The 12,500-nt window shown below is 38.0% G+C and overlaps 1 protein-coding gene across 2 annotated transcripts in view; it reads right to left on the bottom strand.

Moving 5' to 3' along the window:
• LOC106867647 (band 7 protein AGAP004871) overlaps positions 1 to 12,500 on the bottom strand; it is a 53,970-nt gene that overhangs the window by 13,515 nt on the left and 27,955 nt on the right. The window lies entirely within an intron of this gene.

Raw genomic sequence — 12,500 nt, 5'->3', positions numbered from 1 at the left:
AGGGGAGGTAGAGGAGAGAGGGATGAAGAATGTGGATGGGTGGGGGGGAGATAAGGAGATGAGAAATGAAGAGAGAGAGAGGGGGTAGGGAGATGAGGAGAGAAGAGATGGAGAAAATGGAGGGGAGAGGTGAAGGAAGGCGGGGTGGGGGAGGCAAAGAGAGAGAGAGAGAGGGAGTGATTAGAGAAAGGCAGAGTGAAGAGAGAGAGAGAGAGTGGATGTGAAGAGAGATGGGGTGGACCGAGAGAGGGAGGAGGAGAGAGAAAAACTGATGAAGAGAGTAAAAAAAAACGTGTAAAGCTACATAAAAGAAATGAGAAGAAAAGGGAGCAGGAGGGGGGGTGGATTGATGAAAGGAAGGGAGTATAGTTGTCCCACCCACCCACCCGCCCGCCTACCTATCGTCCCCCACCCCTATGGCACTTTGCATCCAGCTCAGTTTTTTATAAACCAGTATTGTAATTAATTCAGTCAGCTGTTGTTGTTGTTGTTGGAAGAGCAGGTTTAATATTGAGGGTTTTGAATAAACACCTTTACCTGCCCCCTAACTATTCACCCCCCCTCCCTCTCTGCCTATTCTTTGTTATTTAAGCTTATTTCAGTCACAATTAGAAATACAAACCTATACAAATGGCTGTTGATCTAATATAAAATGGATTACATGGTTTTTCTCTCTTGCTATATAGCTGTTTAGCCCCAGGCTAGCAATCATGATCCGGCAGATATGTGATCAAAAGTGTTACTGAGGTGGCCATCCAGTCTATTACTCCGGGTATTGTGTACTGCATTATCTGATGTCCCTTCCTCCTTCCCCCCTCTCTCTATATACACATGCGATATATATATATATATATATATATATATATATATATATATATATATATATATATATATATATATATATATATATATATATATATATATATATATATATATATATATATATATATATATATATATATATATATATATATATATATATATATATATATATATATATATATATATATATATATATATATATATATATATATATATATATATATATATATATATATATATATAAGTGCAGGTGTGGCTGTGTGGTAAGAAGCTTGCTTCCCAACTACATGGTTCTGGGTTCAGTCCCACTGTATGACACCTTGAGCAATTGTCTTCTACTACACCTCAGGCAAGTGGATTTGGTAGATGGAAATTGAAAGAAACCTGTCATATATATATATATATATATATATATATATATATATTTGCTTATAAAAACTTGTATATGCACACATGAGAGTAAGGGGACATCCGAGTAAGGCTGTGCACACGAACCAACACATATGGATGTGCATTGGAGTGCCTATAGCGATCTATCTATAATGTTTGTAGGCTTTTTGGGTGCCTTGTGTTTCTAAGGGTTTTTTGACATATATCTTTTCTATATGTTTGCATGTCCCACATGCTATACCTTCATTTATGTATTCTTTTTTACTACTATTATTATTTTTTTCCTCCTGTACCCTTATTTGTATTTTTTATTTTTATTTATATTTTGATTTCAATTGTATTTTTATTTTTATTTCTATCTTATTTTTGCTGTTGTTTCTCTTCTGGTCTCTACCACACCTCTGTTTTTACCTCTTGCTCTACATCTGTATGTAACCCTTTGTGAATCTCTGAAGAGGCCTAGAGGTTCGGGCATGTAACCCCATTTCAAAATGTCATCCGATAATCACTCCGGAAAGGAATATTCGGATAGAATGGGGTCTGCCAAAACTAGGCCGTAACAGCTGTAAGATTAAACTTCTGTTCATCCTCTAATTCCTTATGTACTTTGTACTTCTATATGTAAACCATGTTGGCAAAATAACATAGTCTGCCATGGACACCTGTGCTTTGGTTCTTTCTTTCTTTTTCTTTTCTTCCTCCCTTTGTCACTTTTGCTATGAATTAAATTAATGAATTCAACAGGATACACCGTCTGCAAGTAGTTGGGTTCAGCATATTATCCTCCATTTTCTAATTGTTACACAAATTTTGGGTAAAACCTCCACTTTTACCCGCTCCCATTGATTGCACCTAGTATAGCACTAGCGTAGCAATAATTGGGTACCCTCCCAGCAGTATACTGGATAGATACTATCCCTTAGTGGGTTGTACCCCCAACCCCTAACTCTCTCACGTTATATATATATATATATATATTTGTGTTTTTGTGTCTGTCCCCCTACAATCGCTTGATAACCAGAGGGAGATTACTGTGTGAAGGTAGTAGGGCTTGCCCACCAAGGACAATAGATACTGTTGGACTAGATACTCAAGTGCCCATTGTCTAGGAAGAAACTCTGGAGTATTGACCAGTGAAAACTGTTTTACTCCTGTGTGCTGAGCAAAATGGCTGGCAGCAGATGTTCCAGTGTTCATCTGCTGCCAGAGCTGACTCTATTTTATTGAACGCAGAAGGATAAAATGTAAAGTATCAGTCAAATAGGAGGGTTGGCATAATCAACTAAAACCATCTTCCAGTTTGAGGCCTTATATTAATAATAATAATCCATTCTACTATAGACACAAAGTCTGAAATTTGTGGAGAAGGGTAAGTCGATCACACTGACCCCAGTACTTGACTGGTACTCAATTTATCGACCCGAAAAAGATGATGAAAACAGAATTTGAACTCAGAACGTAGCGACAGATGAAATTCCACAAAGCATTTCGCCTGATGTGCTAACAATTCTGCCGGTTTACTGCCTTGATTATAATAATGATGATGAAAATAATGGTTTCAAATTTTGGCACAAGGGCAGCCATTTTGGGGAGAGGGGAGAATTATATTGACCCCAGAGTTTAACTAGTACTTAATTTACCGACCCTGAAAGGATGAAAGGCAAAGTTGACCTTAGCGGAATTTGAACTCAGAATGTAGCAGCAGACAAAATACCGCTAAGCATTTTGATTCTGCCAGCTGGCTGTTTTAATAATAATAAATAATAATAATAATAATAATAATAATAATAATAATAATAATTATTATTATTATTAAGGCAGTAAGCTGGTAGAATCGTTAGTGCGTCAGACAAAATGCTTAGCAATCATTTCTCCTGAATTTATGTTCAGAAGTCAAATACTGCCGAGGTTGACTTTGCCTTTCATCCTTTCAGGGTTGACAAAAATAAGTACCAGTTGAACACTGGGGGTCAATGTAATCAACTAACCTCCTCCTCTGAAATTGCTGGCCTTGTGCCAAAATTTGAAACCATTATTATGATTATTATGAAGGCAGCAAACTGGAAGAATTAACGGGTCAGACGAAATGCTTAGCAGCTGTCTTCTGGCCCTTTATGTTCTGAGTTCAAATTCTATTTCGAGGCCAAGAAAATAAAGTCATAACTTCCATCATCATCATAACTTCCATCATCATCATCATCATTATCGTTGTTGTCATCATCACTATCATCGTCATCACTATTGTTGTTGTCATCACTTGTCATCGTCGTCGTCATCATCATCATCACTAGCGTTGTCATCGTCATCATCATCACTATTGTCGTCGTCGTCGTCGTCGTCGTCATCATCATCACTATTGTCGTCGTCGTCATCACTATCGTCGTCGTCATCACTATCGTCGTCGTCGTCATCATCACCATCATCATCATCGTTGTTGTTGTCATCACCCTAATCATCATCATCATCATCCTTACCACCAATGTCGTCACCATTATTGTCTCCATAATTACCATCATCATCATCATCATCATCACCATCACTGATATCATTACTGACACCCTCTTCGTCATTACCAAATAATATCACTGTCAACAGTTCCTGTCTTTCGTAGTTATAAAAGGGATCTCGTTGAGAGAATGTAAACAGACACGAATGTACATACGCATATACGTACCTATATAAATAAAGAGACAAAGAGAGAGAGAGAGGGCAAAGAGACAGAGACAACGAGAGTCTCACACACACGAGGAAAGACAAAAAACACAAATATTAAAAAAAAGGACTTGAAAAAAAAAAAGACAAACCAAAATAATCTCTCCGTCCCCTTCCCCTCCCTCAGATTGCTAATTTATTGATTATTTTCTGCCACTTGGAATCAGGAAACAAATTGCTAGAACACAAATCACCATGGTAACGCAGAACGAGATGAGAAATATATCGGTTGTGAAGAACACGATGGTGAAAATACACATCTTGGGATGGTTGAGTGCTAGGTGGTTGTGGTGGCGGTGGTGGTGGGTCACTGAACCGGGGGAGCGGGTGGTGGTGATAGTGGTGGTGGTGGTTATGTGGGTGGGGAGTATGTGGGGTGGGGAGTATGTGGGGTGGGGAGTATGTGGGTGTGTTAATGAGGTGGGGAGGAATTAAGTTAAAAATATCCAAGACTAAATAAAACAAATGTGTGTGTGTATAAATATACACACACGCATGAATTTGTTGTGTATGTTATACATATGTATACATAACATATATACATAAAATTAATACAGTTTATATATACACACAAACATTATTTGTAACAATCATAGAATATACCTATATATATATATATATATATATATCTGTGTGTGTGTATGTGTGTTAATAACATAAGACATACACAGAAGCATTACATGGTATAACATTTTTATATTACATAATAGATAAGGTTTTGCATTATGAAGGAACACGGTCTAGTGGTTAGGATGTTTACCTCATGATCATAAGGTCACGATTTCAATTCTTTGTCAGGGCAGTGTGTTGTAACCATGAACAAGACACTTCATTTCATATTATTCCTGTCTGTTCAGCTGTAAAAATGTACCAACAAAGGAGTGCTGTAGCTTCTCTCTGTCTCCCACGCCAGCGATTACATCCCGGTTGTGCTGCAGTATCAAACATGAGGGTATCAAAAGGGTATCTGTATCTATGTATGACTACACTGACACCTCCAACGTTTAGGCCAGCCCCGTCACATTCTGTGTCACACTGAATCTCCCCGAGAACTACGCTAAAGGTACACGTGTCTGTGGAGTGCTCAGCCACTTGCACATTAATTTCATGAGCAGGCTGTTCCGTTGATCAAATCAACTGGAACAGATGGATTGCTTTAATATTGGTGAAATGCATCCAACCTCTGAGTAATCTTGCAGTCATTTTCCAAGTTTCTCCCCTGTAGACTGTTTTTGGCAAGACAATACTCTGGCAGAGCAGAATCTTCATATGGTTGCTAATCAATGTGTTATTCCAGACACTGTTCATCACTTTCAGCACTACCACTGCATGCCCAAGTCTGGAGTCAATATCTACCTGAGTACTCCACTCTGTAGCATTCTTTTATGAGGTCATTAACCCTTTAGGTCTTAAACTGGCCATATCCAGCCCAAATAGTCTACCTTGTTTTAAGTTCAAACCAGCCAGATTTGACCTCTCACACATATTCTACAAAGTCATTCTTAAAATAAACAATCATGTAATCAACTTCTTGAAGCTAAGAAATAATGCCTTATTAATTCAAAACAATGTGAATGAATAAACTTAGAGACCAGCTCAAAGTGGGACATGGAATTAAACAGTACTAACAATCAGCACATACATACACACACACACACACACACACACACACACTCTTTGTCTCCCTCTCTCTCTCATTCACACACACATATTTGCACAAACTACATGTATAAGTACACAATATGAAGCATGCTTCTGAAATGTTATCAACAAATAGGTTAAAACTAAAGAATTTAGAATAAATAAAACCACCACAACCACCACCACTAGCTTTGCCTCCACCACCATCATTATCTACATATGCCAATGGAGAAGCCTCTGCCTATCTATTTATCTATCTATCTGTTATATAAAGTATGGGGGTTTAGTTCACAGGTGATCTAGATGATTAGATATGCTAGGTAAGTGCTGTAATGAATTCCTAGGGCTCCAAGGTTATAGCTGAGATGCTAGTTATCGAGCCATTGCAGATATTATATATCTATTATACATACACACACACACACACACACACATACATGTATATATATATATATAATAGATGTATATTATCTGCAATGGCTCCATAAATAGCATCTCAGCTATAACCATGGATCCCTAGTAATTCATTACTATATATATATATATATATATATATATATATATATATATATATAGAGAGAGAGAGAGAGAGAGAGGAGTAAATGTAAGGATAAGCAAGTTAGGCAGGTTGATACACAAAGTATATGCTTACGTACAAAAGGGCCCGACTTGCATGGAATAGAAATGATATCAAGAATTAAAGGGGTCGAAGAAGAGTATTAGAAATCCAACAGCTGTTTCTGGGGGATTGATGGGCCAAAATAATGATTGTAAATTGATTTCATTGTCAGGTGATACTAGCTTCCATCTTCAGGGAAGAAATCTTACATTTCAGGTATTGACAGAAAGGAGATTAAGATTGTTGGATTTGTAATACTCTTCTTCAGCCCCTTTAATTCTTGATATCATTTCTATTCTAAATCAGTAAAGTCTTAGCATACGTATCCCTAAAAAGTGAGGATGGTCATAGCTGGAATGCTTTTGATCATAAATATCATGGGTCCGAATATCATCATCATGTTGGTCAAAAAGATTAAGTAAACAGTGTCAAAATGTTTCACCTTTCTTGTTAATCTACACTAACCCACCACACACACACACACACACACACACACACACACACCGTTAAGTCCAAAATTAAACAGCCCTCTCTCCTTCCACCATCGCTCTTTTAGAGCCTGTCCAGAACTAATCCAGCAGCCCCACCTCTCTCTCCCTCCCATAACTATTTTCTGATAGCCAATCCAAGGTTAATCCATTACACCTCTCTCTCATCTTCTGTCCAAAGTTAATCTATACACCCCACCCCTTTCTCTCCTTCACACACACACACACACACACACACACACACACACACACACACACACACTATCTCCTCTCTCATGCACTTTCTCCCATACACACCATATTACAACCAGTCCAGAGTTAATCTATCAACACCTAATCCTGTATATCTCATATTGTCTGCAGTTAACAGACTAAAAGATCTACCACCACCACAACTATAACCACCACCATCACTACCACAACCACCACCACTGCCATAAACACAGCAACCACCACCACTACAACCAGAGTCGCCACCATCCCTACCACCACCACCACCACCATCAAAGACGATGCCACTACTACCACGGCTATCACATTAGTGTCAAACTAGATTTAATCCATTATAACATCACCATCCTCTTCCCTCACCCCACTGTGGCACATCATATCTCTCTCTTTCTCTCTCACACACACACACACGCACATGCATACACAGACATGCATGCACGTACGAACATGCAAACACTACCACACATACACAAGCAAATGAAAGCCATTGTGCAGTTGCATACACCACTAGAAATAACAACTGAATCACACAGGAATTCTATCGGTCTCTTTTGCCAAACAGTTAAGTTACTTGCGCAAATGTCTTCTACTGTAGTGTTGGGCCAACAAAAGCCTTGTGAGTGGATCTGGTGGATGGAAACTGAAAGAAGCTCATTGTGTGTATATATATATATATATATATATATATATATATATATACACATATGTGTGTGTCTTTGTCCGTCCCCACCATCATCACTGGGCAACTGGTGTTGGTGTGTTTACATCCCTGTATCTTAGCAGTTTGGCAAAGAGCCCAATAAAATAAATACTAGGCTTGAAAAAAAAAGGAAGCAAGTCCTGGGGTTGAATGGTTCGACAAAAACACTTCAAGGCGGTGCTCCAGCATGGCCACAGCCAAATGACTGAAACAAGTAACAGAATATAAGAGACTGCACTGTGAGAGTGAGATCATATTACCCAGGGTTGTAGAGATGTATAGTATAGGTATGAGATTGTGTAGGGTATTCAGATGTACCCGGGGTAGATGAAAAGTCTGGGATTGCTTATAATTAGTGATTGTGGTGGTTGTGGTAATGTAGCAGTAGCTGTGGTGGTAATAGTAGTTGTTGTGCTGGTGGTCGTTGTGGTGGTGGTGTTGGCGGTAGTTGTGGTGGTGGTAGTTGTGGTAGTGGTGGTGGGGTAGATGCGGTGGGATTTGAACTCAGAGTGTAAAGAGCTGGAACAATTACTACAAAGCAATTTAATTAAATGCTCTACTGACTGTTAATTATTCCTACTTCTACCAGAACTACCACCACCACAACCAGCACCAGCACCACCACCGCCACCACAGTATCAATGACTAACTTTACTACTACAACAAAAACTACCATCACCTCTACCATCACCACATACTACTACCACCACTACAACAAAATATAAAAGTACAAGAATTTTTTTTTTTTTGCTAAATATGACTATTAGTAAAAAAAAAAGAAAAAAAGAAAGAAAACCTTTCAACAGGTTCAATTTCAAGTGAAGGTAGAGAGAATATGAGATTAGAGCGATAGTAACAAGAAAAACATCAGTAACATTAATTAAAAAAATAACAATAATAATAAAAATTATTTCTGGTAATCTATTTTGAGTATGTCTATGTATATCTCTGTCTAAAATACATTATTGGATAATAATAATAATAATATTAATAATAATAAAGGTGGGTGAATGTTGGATGAATGGCCAGTGTGAAAGGACCACTTCTGAGTGTGCACCTGTAATAAAACAAAAAGAGAAGGGGTCTTGTCTTGTTGTTCAGGCACCCGTGGCTTTTCCACGAGGACCTTAAAGCATCTCCCCTATTGGGAGTTTAATTTGTTCCCCTTTTTTTTGTTATTACATTGTATGCACGTGAAAACCCATTCTTCTATCGTCCTGTTTTTGTCTTTTATGTTGTTGCATGTCATTTAATGTTTTGTATGCGAATCCTTGTAGCCAATAAAGGAATTAATTATTATTATTATTATTATTATTATTATTATTATTATTATTATTATTATTATTATTATTATTATTATTATAAGACAGCAAGCTGGCAGAATCGTTAGCATGCCAGACAAAATGCTTTGCAGCATTTCTTCCATCTTTATGTTTCAGAGTTCAAATTCTGCTGAGGTCGAATTTGCCTTTCATCCTTTCAGGGTCAATAAATTAAGCCCCCCTCCCACTTCACAAAAGGATGAAAGGCAAAGTCGACCCCAGCAGCATTTGAACTCAAAATATAAAGTTGGGAGAAATGCCACTAAGCAATTTTTCCAGTGTGAACAGTTCTGCCTTAATATAACAACAACAGCAACAACAATAATATTCTGCACCATTAACGAAACGTTTGTATGCGTTTTAGATTAGAAGGTTGTGCGTGTGCATGTGTGTCGCAATTGCATTTCGGTGATTTGTTATTCTCCCTCTCTCTCTCTCTCTCTCTCCCTTTCTCTGATGTCTGTCACTTTAGTCTCGTTGCAAGACATTCAACAACATTGTTGAGTTGCACATTAAGTGGTTCGACCACTTAATCACTTGTCACAGGCCCTCCTCTAAGCTACTACCATCACCATCACTTCCCCCCACCCACCCACACCCACACACCACCAGCAGCACTTTGTCGTTTCCAGTGCCAAACTTAAAGAAATGGCTTTCCATAAACTTGTATTGTTCCAAATGTAGTATAAAATTTGCCACAAAATCAATGTTGTTTGTTTGTCTTTCTCTCTTTTGTCTGCCTTGCTCTTCTGCCTCTTTTATTTGTCGAAAGTTCATAGCTGGCTCAGTACAATAGGACAACAACAGAGCCACCATGGAGATTCTGTTCTTTCATTCAATACAACCACCCCCACCCATGACATCAGTAAAGTGCAATGTTTGTCCTCAAAAAATACTTTGTATGAACTGGATGGATGGATGGATAGAAAAGTTGATAGATAGAAAGATAAACAGACAGACAGATAAAAATGTTGTTGACAGGGACTTTGAAGTTTTTACCAGTTAAGCATGGGTGCTTATTGGATAGGCAAAGGGTCAAAAATCAGAATTCCTCATAGAATGAAGTGAGAGAAAAATACAAGCAGAAGGATTAATATTACTTAAATTTTATTTTTGGAGTAAACACAAGGATAACTCCAGACAGGTTTCAGTCTTATTAAACCTCTTCAGCAAAGCTTAGACATTTCCATAGTAGCCAGTTTGGAGATAAAAGAATCACTAGGGATACACAATTCTATTTTAGGCACAGGGTTTGAAATTTTGGAGTGAGGTACTAGTCGATTCCATCAACCCCAAAAGGAGGAAAGGCGAAGTTGACCTTGGTGGTTTGAAATCAGAATATAAAGATGGGCAAAATGTCGGTAAGCATTTTGTCCAGTGTGCTAATGATCCTACCAGCCTCAGCTTTACTATGGATGCACAATAATGCCATGATGTTTATGCCAACTGTTGGTATGACAAAGATTTCTCTGATAAAAGGCCCTTACTAAAATGTCAAATATCTTTTATTCCTCCTGGTATCAAGTAATTTACTTTGGTTTTTGTGAATGCTGTTAACATAAGGTCAGTCAATCCCTGGAATATATAATAGATTTGATAATTAGTGCCTGAGACACGAAATTACCAAATTACAATAATCCATGGAGAGGAGTGGTAGACAGCATGTTATACAACAGTTGGATTCATTCTATAATATATGGACACACACACACACACACACACACACACACACACACACACACACACACACACACACACACACACACCTATTGAGTTACATACAAACCTCTACATCTGCTCATATCCATATATGCACATACATTTACACATGCATGCACTCACAAGCACACATTTATGCATCACTGCACATGTACACGCACACACGCATCTACACTCACACACAAGCAAATGCAAGCATATCTACTGATACACACACATACATAGACACATCTACACAGACATAAGCATATATATTCACTTGTCTGCCACACATACATCTACTGTGACACACACACACACACATCTACTGTCATATAGCTTGCATGAACACACACACATTATCAGCCCACATAGTTCGTAACATTTAAAAGCAATAATCATGAAAAGCTGACTAAAATTATTTGCCATCACAACAGAAATTACTATCACACACATACACAAACACACATATATATGCACACATACATATACACACATACATACACACACATACATATACACACATACATATACACACATACATATACACACACACACACACACATACATATACACACACACACACACACATACATATACACACACACACACACATACATATACACACACACACACATACACACATACACACACACATATATAGAAACACATATACACACATATATAAACACACATACATACATATATATATACACACACTTACGTATACCCATACATATACACACCATACATACACACACACACACAATCCTTAAAGCAGAACAGAGAAAACAAACAGCAAGAATTCCAAAATTCTCCATGCATCTCTACATTGTGATGTTTATTTTCTGAGTTATAAAGACGGTGCTTTAATTCTCAGCTGCAATCCAACTCCTTTAAAGGGAAAAAATTAAAACCCTTTCACAGCAGAAATGACATATGTCCTCTCAAAATTCCATTACCTTTAACTGCGCAGAGCAGTTTTAATTATATCCCCTACAAAAAGTAACGAGTAATCCTTCAGTTTAATGGGAAACTGATCTTTTTGTAACTCAACATAAAAACAAGGTGCACGGCTCAGTGGTTAAAGCATTCGGCTCACAGTCATGAGGTAGTGAGTTCGATTCCCAGACCAGGCTGTGTGTTTTGTTCTGCTTTATTTCATGTTATTTATTTATTTCACACTTTATTTCACACAACACACAGCCTGGTTCGGGAATTGAACTCACTACCTCATGATTGTGATCTTGAAGCTCTCACCACTGAGCCATGTACCTTCACTTGTGTGTGTGAATATATATAATATATACTCTTTTACTTGTTTCAGTCATTTGACTATGGTCATGCTGGAGCACTGCCTTTAGTCGAGCAAATCGACCCCAGGACTTATTCTTTGGAAGCCTAGTACTTATTCTATCAGTCTCTTTTGCCGAACTGGTAAGTTACGGGAATGTAAACACACCAGCATCGGTTGTCAAGCGATGTTGAGGGACAAACAGACACACAAACATATACACACACACATACATATACATATACGACAGGCTTCTTTCAGTTTCCGTCTACCAAATCCATTCACAAGTCTTTGGTCGGCCTGAGGCTATAGCAGAAAACACTTGCCCAAGGTGCCACGCAATGGGACTGAACCCGGAACCATGTGGTTGGTAGGCAAGCTACTTACCACACAGCCACTTCTGCACCTATATATATATATATATAATGCTTGCATGTGTGTGATAATGTGTATGTATGTGTACACACACACACACACACACAGAGAGCTATACTTCGTTGTTGGAAATCAGGTTATTTATATGAAGAATTATAGTAAAGAGGAAAGAACTCATCCACCTTCACTTCTTCACACTCGTTCCTCT

The sequence above is a fragment of the Octopus bimaculoides genome, chromosome 22, assembly GCF_046866305.1.
Source record: "Octopus bimaculoides isolate indiv1 chromosome 22, ASM4686630v1, whole genome shotgun sequence".
Taxonomy (NCBI): Eukaryota; Metazoa; Mollusca; class Cephalopoda; order Octopoda; family Octopodidae; genus Octopus; species Octopus bimaculoides.
This window is presented reverse-complemented; position numbering and strand designations above follow the sequence as displayed.